The sequence below is a fragment of the Oncorhynchus mykiss genome, chromosome 26 (genome assembly GCF_057628025.1).
Source record: "Oncorhynchus mykiss isolate SJ-2025 chromosome 26, ASM5762802v1, whole genome shotgun sequence".
Classification (NCBI taxonomy): Eukaryota; Metazoa; Chordata; class Actinopteri; order Salmoniformes; family Salmonidae; genus Oncorhynchus; species Oncorhynchus mykiss.
This window is the reverse complement of record NC_143047.1, coordinates 5,457,494-5,470,773: the sequence shown is the minus strand read 5'-3', so window position 1 is coordinate 5,470,773 and position 13,280 is coordinate 5,457,494. Positions and strand designations below refer to the sequence as shown.

At 41.1% G+C, this 13,280-nt stretch overlaps 1 pseudogene; it reads left to right on the top strand.

Annotated features, from left to right (window-relative positions):
- Nucleotides 1-13,280, top strand: part of LOC110506081 (protein arginine N-methyltransferase 3-like) — a 118,783-nt pseudogene that overhangs the window by 80,784 nt on the left and 24,719 nt on the right.

The window sequence follows — 13,280 nt, the reverse complement described above, 5'->3', positions numbered from 1 at the left end:
ATTTGTTTAGTTATGTGAATTGTTTTTCATTCAAGTGTTTGTTTATAGCTTAAGGCTCAAAGGATCAGTCATGTATTTACTTAGAACTGAAACGCCCACCATGAATTCATAGAAATAGTATGATTACGAAATATTCTATTCACAAATGGCTGTGCAATATGCATCTATACTGTACACACATACCCTTTTAAGAATACCCACGGCATTACATGTACGGTGCATTCGGAAAGTATTCAGACTTTTTCCACATTTTGTTACGTTACAGCCTTATTCTAAAATGGATTAAACAGTTTTCTCCTCATCAATCTACAAATAATACCCCATAATGATGAAGCAAAAACAGGTTTTTAGACATTTTTATGTATAAAAAAAATTGAATAATGAAATATCACATTTACATAAGTATTCAGACCCTTGACTTAGTACTTTGTTGAAGCACCTTTGGCAGCGATTACAGCCTCGAGTCTTCTTGGGTATTATGCTACAAGATTGGCACACCTGTTTTTGGGGAGTTTCTTCCATTCTTCTCTGCAGATCATTCAGAGACTTGTCCCGAAGCCACTCTTGCATTGTCTTGGCTGTGTGCTTGGGGTCGTTGTCCTGTTGGAAGGTGAACCTTCACTCCAGTCTAAGGTCCTGAGCGCCCTGGAGCAGGTTTTCATCAAGGATCTCTCATTAATTTGCTCCATTCATCATTCCCTCGATCCCGCCTAGCCTCCCAGTGCTTGCCGCTGAAAAACACCCCCACAGCATGATACTGCCACCACCATGCTTCACTTTAGGGATGGTGCCAGGTTTCCTCCAGACGTGACGCCTGGCATTCAGGCCAAAGAGGTCAATATTGTTATCATCAGACCAGAGAATCTTGTTTCTTATGTAGACAGTGTGCTTTTTCAAATCATGTCCAATCAATTTAATTTACAACAGGTGGACTCCATTGAAGTTGTAGAAACATCTCAAGGATGATCAATGGAAACAGGATGCACCTGAGCTCAATTTCGAGTCTCATAGCAAAGGGTCTGAATACTTTTGTAAATAAGGTATTTCTGTTTTATATTTTTTTTATAATTTGCAAAAATTGATAACCTGTGTTTTCTTTGTCAGTATGGGGTATTGTGTGTAGACTGAAGAAAGTTTTATTTAGTCCATTTTAGAATAAGGCTGTAACCTAACAAAATGTGGAAAAGGTCCAGTGGTCTGAATACTTTCCGAATGCACTGTATAAATACACACACAGGCCTACCCTTTTAAGAGTAATGCAAACAATAAGACATGCACACACACACACATATGAAATTGCTCTCACTTTACAATACATGGGCTAAGTCCTAGTCTATTCTGTTTGAAATTAGATCCAGTAGCCACCACATCAAAAAGCCGACATTGCTTATTTTGTGCAACACACCGGATTTAGCCGGTCAGCAAAATATGCCCAGTATTGTCAGGGACGGCCAAAAAGTAATTCATTTGTTTTGTGAGGCGAGGTGAGGTGTACCACATGGGACCGTGTGTTGACTCAGCCAAATTTAAGGCTCCATGTTTTTAGGTGGGAGGTTGCGGAGAGGGGACACCTAGTTCTATTGAGTACTTTCCCTCACCAGTGAGCCATGACTGCCCACACAGTAGGAGTGGAATGATGCCAAAGTTTTAGCACCCACTCTAGAAATAATGTATTTTGGTTTAACCTTGTTGTCCGTAGGCTAGGACATGTAGATATATAGTGTGTCTACAACTTCCAGGACCTTGAAATGCTTATATGCTTGTCTAGTGTGTGTGACATTACTGAGGAAGGAATGTTAACACAGGTCATGAAAACTAAATGCATGCTTTTCAACCGATCGCTGTCTGCACCCGCCCGCCCGACTATCATCACTACTCTGGACAGTTCTGACTTGTGGAATATGTGGATAACTACCAATACCTAGGTGTCTGGCTAGAATGTAAACTCTCCTTCCAGACTCATATTAAACATCTCCAATTCAAAATTAAATCTAGAATCGGCTTCCTATTTCGCAACAAAGCCTCATTTACTCACGCCGCCAAACATACCCTCATAAAATTGACTATCCTACCGATCCTCGACTTCGGCGATGACGTTTACAAAATAGCCTCCAACACTCTACTCAGCAAACTGGATGCAGTCTACCACAGTGCCATCCGTTTTAACACCAAAGCCCCATATACCACCTACCACTGCGACCTGTATGCTCTCGTCGGCTGGCCTTCGGCTACATTTTTGTCTCCAGACCCACTGGCTCCAGGTCATCTATAAGTCTTTGCTAGGTAAAGCTATGCCTTATCTCAGGTCACTGGTCACAATAACACCACCCACCCGTAGCACTCGCTCCAGCAGGTATATCTCACGGGTCATCCATAAAGCTAACACTTACTCTGGCCTCCTTTCCTTCCAGTTCTCTGTTGCCAATGACTGGAACAAATTGCAAAAATCGCTGAAGTTGGAGACTCATATCTCCCTCACTAACTTTAAACAACAGCTGTCTGAGCAGCTAACTGATCTCTGCAGCTGTAAATAGCCCATCCAATCTACCTACCTCATCGCCATATTGTTTTTATTTACTTTGTTGATCTTTTGCACACCAGTATTTCTACTTGCACATATATCACTCCAGTGTTAATTTGCTAAATTGTAATTGCTTCACCTATTATGGCCTATTTATTGCCTTACCTCCTCACGCCATTTGCACACACTGTATATAGACTTTTTTCCCCCTATTGTGTTATTGACTGTACTTTTGTTTATTCCATGTGTAACTCTGTTGTTGTTTGTGCCGCACTGTTTTTCTTTATCTTAACCAGGTTGCAGTTGTAAATGAGGACTTGTTCTCAACTGGCCTACCTGGTTAAATAAAGGTGAAATACATGTATGTATATATACAGTGCCTTGCGAAAGTATTCGGTCCCCTTGAACTTTGCGACCTTTTGCCACATTTCAGGCTTCAAACATAAAGATATAAAACTGTATTTATTTGTGAAGAATCAACAACAAGTGGGACACAATCATGAAGTGGAACAACATTTATTGGATATTTCAAACTTTTTTAACAAATCAAAAACTGAAAAAATGGGCGTGCAAAATTATTCAGCCCCTTTACTTTCAGTGCAGCAAACTCTCTCCAGAAGTTCAGTGAGGATCTCTGAATGATCCAATGTTGACCTAAATGACTAATGATGATAAATACAATCCACCTGTATGTAATCAAGTCTCCGTATAAATGCACCTGCACTGTGATAGTCTCAGAGGTCCGTTAAAAGCGCAGAGAGCATCATGAAGAACAAGGAACACACCAGGCAGGTCCGAGATACTGTTGTGAAGAAGTTTAAAGCCGGATTTGGATACAAAAAGATTTCCCAAGCTTTAAACATCCCAAGGAGCACTGTGCAAGCGATAATATTGAAATGGAAGGAGTATCAGACCACTGCAAATCTACCAAGACCTGGCCGTCCCTCTAAACTTTCAGCTCATACAAGGAGAAGACTGATCAAATCAAATCAACCAAATCAAATCAAATTTTATTTGTCACATACACATGGTTAGCAGATGTTAATGCGAGTGTAGCGAAATGCTTGTGCTTCTAGTTCCGACAATGCAGTAATAACCAACAAGTAATCTAACTAACAATTCCAAAACTACTGTCTTGTACACAGTGTAAGGGGATAAAGAATATGTACATAAGGATATATGAATGAGTGATGGTACAGAGCAGCATAGGCAAGATACAGTAGATGGTATCGAGTACAGTATGTACAAATGAGATGAGTATGTAAACAAAGTGGCATAGTTTAAAGTGGCTAGTGATACATGTATTACATAAGGATACAGTCGATGATATAGAGTACAGTATATGATCAGAGATGCAGCCAAGAGGCCCATGATCACTCTGGATGAACTGCAGAGATCTACAGCTGAGGTGGGAGACTCTGTCCATAGGACAACAATCAGTCGTATATTGCACAAATCTGGCTTTTATGGAAGAGTGGCAAGAAGAAAGCCATTTCTTAAAGATATCCATAAAAAGTGTTGTTTAAAGTTTGCCGCAAGCCACCTGGGAGACACCAAACATGTGGAAGAAGGTGCTCTGGTCAGATGAAACCAAAATTGAACTTTTTGGCAACAATGCAAAACGTTGTTGGCGCAATGTTTGGCGTAAAAGCAACACAGCTCATCACCCTGAACACGATCCCCACTGTCAAACATGGTGGTGGCAGCATCATGGTTTGGGCCTGCTTTTCTTCAGCAGGGACAGGGAAGATGGTTAAAATAGATGGGAAGATGGATGGAGCCAAAAACAGGACCATTCTGGAAGAAAACCTGATGGATTCGGCAAAAGACCTGAGACTGGGACAGAGATTTGTCTTCCAACAAGACAATGATCCAAAACATAAAGCAAAATCTACAATGGAATGGTTCAAAAATAAACATATCCAGGTGTTAGAATGGCCAAGTCAAAGTCCAGACCTGAATCCAATCGAGAATCTGTGGAAAGAACTGAAACCGCTGTTCACAAATGCTCTCCATCCAACCTCACTGAGCTCGAGCTGTTTTTCAAGGAGGAATGGGAAAAAAATTCAGTCTCTCGATGTGCAAAACTGATAGAGACATACCCCAAGCGACTTACAGCTGTAATCGCAGCAAAAGGTGGCGCTACAAAGTATTAATTTAAGGGGGCTGAATAATTTTGCACGCCCAATTTTTCAGTTTTTGATTTGTTAAAAAAGTTTGAAATATCCAATAAATGTCGTTCCACTTCATGATTGTGTCCCACTTGTTGTTGATTCTTCACAAAAAAATACAGTTTTATATCTTTATGTTTGAAGCCTGAAATGTGGCAAAAGGTCGCAAAGTTCAAGGGGGCCGGATACTTTCGCAAGGCACTGAATATTTTTAAATCACTTGAAAAGAGAATAACAGTCCAGTTCATTGGTTGTTTCCTCATACACTGATCTATCTGTAACATACACAGCCTATTGTACTTGAGTTCCACAACATGCAACCAAAGATTATGATAACTAACCTAAAAACAGGACAGCAGCGTTGTTTACAATGGGAGCCAATGGAGCACAGTGGACAGAACAAGCAAGGAGGTGGGCAAAGCCAAGCACGAGCTATAAGCATGTTTTAGCATCTATTTGCATATTTCCATTGTGGAATGACTACTCTCTGAAGTGTGTGTGTGCATAATTCAAATTCACTCCTGCACTTCTTCAAACAATGTCATTTTAAAAAACTTTAGCAAAGGATCAATTCTACAAAACTGTTTGTAACATTGTAGTTTTGGGAACAGAAAACTGTATTGAGATTGGATGTTTCATTTATGACAACATTTGCATAATTTCGGCCCAGTTTCGTCTTGCTCTGCCTGCCACTAGACTTCCTCTTATCACCATATTTTGTGGTGGGTGGAAGCCCGCACCAGATGCTTCAGGATTTTACTCTACAGAATGTGGCCTACTTGGGTTTCACCTTTCATCTGTCATGTATATAAAAAACGTGAATTGTTCCCATTTATTAGGAAGGACAAACCAATGTCCAATTGTTAGCATTGAATTGAATAAACAGAAGACTGCATGTCTTGTAAGTTTCAACATTGATTCAGTGCAATTTACTGCAAGTCGTAACACAAAGGACAACTTATTAAGATCAGCACTGTGACAAAACAATTTTATAACGTCCTTAAAATCATTTCTAGTCGAGCCAGTTACATGTGACTGTAAGAACAAATGAAAACCATGAGAACAATTAGAACTTGTCTGTTATATATTGTTGTATGAGTCTATATGAGAGTCTTTTCAGCGTTTCACCGTCAGGCTCCATGGCCACATTTCCCTGTATTCACAGACCAAGCTTTTCGCGCACTGTCGTTCACTGTGTAACCTTTGTGGGGGGAGGGATTAAGCTCAGGACCTTGTCCACTGTATACTAAACTGTTTTTTTCTTCAATAAATGTAAAGAAATGCAGTGGATTAACAATCAAGACTCAATAACCAAAATAATCATGTTAATAACCGAAACTAAGCACATTTTTACAGTTGTGAATTTGACAATTTACACTTATTTTGGACATTAATGTATCCCCATAGCTAGCATATGGCTAGCTAGCTCTACCTATGGATAATTGTACATCCACAAAAATGTATATTGTTGTCCCAAAACCATACATGACGATTAACTAACTAGTTAACTCATTTTCTTCAAAATGTTGGCAGACAGACCAATATGGCCATGATGTCGGTGTGTGGCTTAACCTTTTGTGGCTGGGGGCAGTAATGAGTAGCTTGGATGAATAAGGTGCCCAGAGTAAACTGCCTGCTACTCTGGTCCAGAAGCTAAGATATGCATATTATTAGTAGATTTGGATAGAAAACACTCTGAAGTTTCTAAAACTGTTTGATTGATATCTGTGAGTATAACAGAACTCATATGGCAGGCAAAAACCTGAGAAAAAAATCCAACCAGGAAGTGGGAAATCTGAGGTTTGTAGGTTTGCCTATCCAATATACAGTGTCTATGGGGTCATATTGCACTTCCTAAGACTTCCACTAGATGTCAACAGTCTTTAGAACCTTGTTTCAGGCTTCTACTGTAAAGGATGAGGGAATGAGAGCTGATTGAGTCAGGGGTCTGGCAGAGTGCCACGAGGCGCGAACAAAAAGGAGGTATTTGGACAAATTATGGACTTTATCGAACAAAACAAACATTTATTGTGGAACTGGGATTCCTGTGAGTGCATTCTGATGAAGATCATCAAAGGTAAGTGAATATTTATAATTCTATTTCTGACTTCTGTTGACTCCACAACATTGCGGGTACCTGTATGGCTTGTGTCTGAGCACCGTACTCAGATTATTGCATGGTGTGCCATTTCCCGTAAAGTTTTTTAAAAATCTGACACAGCGGTTGCATTAAGGAGAGGTTTATCTAAAGTTTCATGTAAAACACTTGTAGTTTTTATCAATGTTTATTATGAGTATTTCTGTAAATTGATGTGGCTCTCTGCAATCACTGGCTGTTTTGGAGGCAAAACATTACTGAATGTAACCCGCCAATGTAAACTAAGATTTTTGGATATAATAATGAACTTTATCGAACAAAACATACATGTGTTGTGTAACATGAAGTCCTATGAGTGTCATCTGATGAAGATCATCAAAGGTTAGTGATTCATTTTATCTCTATTTCTGCTCTTTGTGACTCCTCTCTATGGCTGGAAAAATGGCTGTGTTTTTCTGTGTCTAGATACTGACCTAACATAATCAGATATTGTGCTTTCGTCGTAAAGCCTTTTTGAAATCGGACACTGTGGTGGGATTCACAACAAGTTTATCTTTAAAATGGTGTAAAATACTTGTATATTTGAGGAATTTTAATGATGAAATTTCTGTTGTTTGAATTTGGCGCCCTGCACTTTCACTGGCTGTTGTCAAGTTGATCCCGTTAACGGGATCTCAGCCGTAAGAAGTTTTAAGGCACATTCATTCTACAGTCTTTTAATGTTTCAGTTATAACATCCAAAGTGGGGATAAAACTTTTCAGAGAAACAAAAAACGAAACAAAATTGACTAACTAGGTCAACATGGTCAACTGAAATAGTGTTAAAAAATTCAGAAAACATAATTGTTTTATTTAAAAAATATATATACATCAATAGGATGGGTATACAGTGTATTATGAAAATATTCAGACCCCTTGACTTTTTCCACTTTTTGTTACGTTACATCCTTATTCTAAAATGTATTAAATAATTTCAATCTACACACAATACCCAATAATGACAAAGCGAAAACAGGTTTTTACAAATGTATTAAAACAAATACCTTATATACATGAGGATTCAGACCCTTTGCTATAAGACTCAGGTGCATCCTGTTGAGCTCAGGTGCTCAATATATTGGACATGATTTGGAAAGGCAAACACCTGTCTATATAAGGTCCCACAGTTGACAGTGCATGTCAGAGAAGAAAACAAGCCATGACGTTGAAGATATTGTCCGTAGAGCTCCGGGACAGGATTGTGTCAAGGCATATATCCGGGGGAGGGTATCAAAACATTTTTGCAGCATTGAAGGTCCCCAAGAACACAGTGGCCTCCATCATTCTAAAATGGAAGAAGTTTGGAACCACCAAGACTGGCCGCCCGGCCAAACTGAGCAATCGGGGGAGTAGAGCCTTGGTCAGGGAGGTGACCAAGAACCCGAATGTCACTCTGATAGAGCTCCAGAGTTCCTCTGTGGAGATGGGAAAACATTCCAGAAGGACAACCATCTCTACAGCACTACACCAATCAGGCCTTTATGGTAGAATGGCCAGATGGAAGCCACTCCTCACTAAAAGACACATGAGAGCCCACTTGTATTTTGCCAAAAGGCACCTAAAGGACTATCGGGCCACAAGAAACATTGGTCTATGCCATGAATCACATCTGGAGGAAACCTGGCACCATCCCTACGGTGAAGCATTGTGGTGGCAGCATCATGCTGTGGGGATGTTTTCCACCAGCAGGGGCTGGGAGACTAGTCAGGATTGAGGAAAAGATGAGCCGAGCAAAGTACCGAGCGTTCAGGACCTCAGACTGGGGTGAAGGTTCACCTTCCAATAAGACAACAACCGTAAGCACACAGCTAAGACAATGCAGAAGTGGCTTCGGGACAAGTCTCAATGTCCTTGAGTGGCCCAGCCAGAGGCAGGCCTTGAACCTGATCAAACATCTGAGAGACCTGAAAATAGCTCTCCATCCAACCTGACAGAGAAGAATGGGAGAAACGCCCCAAATAAAGGTGTGCCAAGCTTGTAGCATCATACCCAAGAAGACGAGGCTGTAATCGCTGCCAAAGGTGCTTCAACAAAGTACTGAGTAAAAGATCTGAATACTTATGTAAATGTGATATATCAGATTTATTTATTTTTTGTTAGCAAAAATTTATGAAAACCTGTTTTTGCTTTGTCATTATGGGGTATTGTGTGTAGATTGATGAGGAGAAAAAAACCCTGTTTAAATCCATTTTAGAATAAGGCTGTAACATAACAAATTGTGGAAAAATCAAGGGGTCTAAATACTTTCCGAATACCATGTATAAACAATGATTTTTACTATGTTTGTTATTGTCTTGGAATGAATGTCATGATTTAAATAAATGTCCTAAGCTGGTGACTTATTTGTTTTCAAACAATTTAAACCACTTCTGTAGAATGACCCATATAGTGCACTACTTTTGACCAGGGCCCATAGGTCAAAAGTAGTGCACTATGTAGGGAATAGGGTGCCATTTGGAACAGGCCCCCAGGGGTTGTTGTAATGTCACATTCTAACAACCCTCTCATATTTCATTTCCAGGCCATCGTGGGCTACTATGACATTTTCTTCGACAGATTCTGCGGCAACAAGGTAAGCAGCATGTGGCGGCCCTTCCTTTTAATGGCAACCCAATTATATTCACGCTTTGGCATTCCCCACGTCCTTGGGAGGCAATCGACGCCGGTGCATTTCCTGATTGCTGATGTAAGCACCCACTGGAGCCAGCCACTCGGAAAAACCAATGCCAAGCTCCGCGAGCGACGTGCCGACGTCCTTTAATTACACGTCCTATTTGACTTGCCATTTGAGCATAACTGCTGAGATGTAATGCTACACCACTTGTAATGGGAACTAAGGTTATGTGTGTGAATGAAATACCTCGTCTTTAGAAGACTATGAGTAGGATAGAAGTACAGAATTACAGTGGCAAGAAAAAGTATGTGAACCCTTTGGAAATACCTGTATTTCCACATAAAATGGTCATACAATTTGATTTCAACGTAATCTAAGTCACAACAATAGACAAACACAGTCTGCTTAAACTAATATCACACAAACAATTATACATTTTCATGTCTTTATTGAACACACCGTGTAAACATTCACAGGGCAGGGTTGAAAAAGTATGTGAACCCTTGGATTTAATAACTGGTTGACCCTCCTTTGGCAGCAATAACCTCAACCAAATGTTTTCTGTAGTTGCGGATCAGACCTGCACAACGGTGAGGAGGAATTTTGGACCATTCCTCTTTACAAAACTGTTTCAGTTCAGCAATATTCTTAGGATGTCTGGTGTGAACTACTCTCTTGAGTTCATGCCACAGCATCTCAATCGGGTTGAGGTCAGGACTATGACTGGGCCACTCCAGAAGGCATATTTTCTTATGTTGAAGCCATTCTGTTGTTGATTTACTTCTGTGTTTTGAGTCGTTGTCCTGTTGCATCACCCAACTTCTGTTGAGATTCAATTGGTGGACAGAGCCTAACATTCTCCTGCAAAATGTCTTGAGAAACTTGGGAATACATTTTTCCGTCGATGATAGCAAGCTGTCCAGGCCCTGAAGCAGCAAAGCAGCCCCAAACCATGATGCTCATTGGTGTTCTTCAGCTTGCAAGCATCAGACCAGACCAAACCATAGTCTGGCTTGTTTATGGTGGTTTTGGATCAGTGGCTTCTTCCTCGCTGAGCGGCCTTTCAGGTAATGTCAATATAGGACTAATTTTACTGTGGATATAGATACTTTTGTACCTGTTTCCTCCAGCATCTTCACAAGATCCTTTGCTGTTGTTCTGGTATTGATTTGCACATTTCGTACCAAAGTACGTTCACCTCTAAGAGACAGAACGCGTCTCCTTCCTGAGAGGTATGACTGGTGTTTATACTTGCGTCCTATTGTTTGTACTGATGAACGTGGTACCTTCAGGCGTTTGGAAATTGCTCCCAAGGATGAACCAGACTTTTGGAGGTCTACAATTTTTTTTTCTGAGGTCTTGGCTGATTTCTTTTGATTTTCCCATGATGTCAAGCAAAGAGGCACCAAGTTTGAAGGTAGGCCTTGAAATACATCCACAGGTACATCTCCAGTTGACTCAAATGATGTCAATTAGCCTATCAGAAGCTTCTAAAGCCATTACATAATTTTCTGGAATTGTCCAAGCTGTTTAAAGGCACAGTCAAAATGTATGTAAACTTCTGACTTCAACTGTAGGTGATCAGATCAAATTTGATGACCAATTTATGCAGACATCCAGGTAATTCCAAAGGGTTCGCATACCTTTTCTTGCCACTGTACGAGATGGGTTTAGTAGGTTTAAGAGTGTGGGACCGGTTAATGTTCTACTGCAGTTGTGGAATTATTAGATGAGCCACAGAAATAGAAGTGTCACAATGGAACTAGTTGCTATTCCTCACTGTTGTAACTTCATGTACATCATGTTGATTGCCGTTGCCCAAGACTAAATAACGTTTTCTGCTTTTGAATCACAGGTGATGTTCTCCACGTCGCCACAGGTCACCAAGAGGCTTTGAAAACAGACAGTATTCCTGCTTGAAAATCCCATTAATGGACAAGTAGGTCAGTTTCCCAGACAGCACTGGTTTCCTGAATGTGTGTGATTGTGCGTGCTGTTGGGGACCTGTGGGCGTGCGTGCACATGGACCTTCATGTTTGTGCTTGTATGGACATGTCTGTCTGTGTCTATTGTGGTTGCACTGCATGCACACCCAGCTGTCACCTGTGATATTTTTTACACCAGATCTTCCTCGAACATCCTACTGAGAGCCAGGTAATCTTCCTGTGGTGCTGATGTAGTCAGGCTGTGCAACACTAGTTATCTGTCACCTATAGAGAGACCGAGCGATATCAAAACAGTCAGTCATCATGTTGAACTTTATCTGATAGCTTACCTCAAGCACTCGCGTACTGATACAAATAACGTTTATAACTGAACAAAACAGATAAAGTAAAAACATTTAACTAAGCCAATTAAAATATTATTTCATGAAGTGATGCTGTTACAGATGTGACATGTATAAAGCTGTGTGTAAGTAGTGAATGCAAGTGTATGATGTGAATTATGGTGTGTGTTTGTGTGTGTGTGTGTGTGTGTGTGCACATGTACAGTACATTACATTGTGAACAATGGTGTGAGCGTGTACAGTGTTGTGAACGATTGTGTGTGTGTACATTGAGTACATGTGCTTTTGTGTATATACAGTACTATACTTCATGAAAGATGGTCTGTGTGTTGTATGTGATGGCCTGTGTGCGTTATCGTAATGAGAATCAGGGATGTGTCCAGTGATGTTGGGATGGATGAGACCGTAGCTCCGTGCTGTCCAGTCTTCCCCCACTGCCATCGAATAGGAGGCCAATGTAATGAATTGTCTGTATGGGGACTGGACATCCACTGTCCCTGAGTAACCACTCAGCCCTGGCCAGAGCCACAGTCATGTTGACTGTCATCCCACTGACACCCCCGTAACATTAACGCAGCATTCACAATGCGTCTGTCAGTTAAGTGCCAGTCCTGCTTTAGAATGTGTTTTTCCTTAACTATTCTGGGTGATTAAAATGCCTTTTGAATAAGTTGAGACACTACAGTGTTGAAATGTGTAAAGACGGTGCGGAGCAGCAGTGTGTCCGTTACCCAGTGTAGACTGCTTTTGGCCGACAACCCCCCCCCCCCCCACCCATAAAAGCAGGCACATTAAACCATTGCCAGAAATTGTAAAACATCCGTACGTGTTAAGACATTGCAGGGTGTTGAAATGTGTTTTGACACTGTGGTGTGTTAAAATGTGTTGAGACATTAGCAGTAAAATGTGTTGAGACACCTCCGTTTTAGAACGGGCTAAGACACTGCAGTGTTGAAATGGGTTAAGACCCTGCAGAGTGTGTAGAAAGGTCGACTAGCATCTGCTGACAGTCTGTACCAACTCATAACAGCAGCCACTGCCATATGCACACTGTTGGTGTGTGGGAGTGGGTGGGCGAGTGAGCGTGTAGTGACTGTTCTATTTTTTTCTTAATGTATTCTTATTGAAGAGTAAATCCGTTTGGTACAATCTACAGTGCTCTGGTAGTGCTTCTGTATCCATCAACGCTCTGGATACACGCGCATGTCCTGCTGGCCTCTTGCATGCACATTTCGTTCTATAAAACAAGCAGACACACACAACTGCCTTCCAGCCCAAAGGTGAATGAGGTTTTAGCTCAATGCTCTCTGTATTTGGCGTTAGCGGACTTACCCGCTCTCCTCAGGCATCCGTTAGCAGAGTGATGAGACCCCCGAGTTAGGCTGTGATCACTCACTACTACTGGAATGGGCCCTACACACACACACACACACGCACACACGTGCACACACATAGCTCACTATTATCGCGACACTCACTACTGCTGAAATGAGCTACACACACCTACCTCTGTTATTACTCACCACTGGTGGATTGGGACCTGCCCTGCA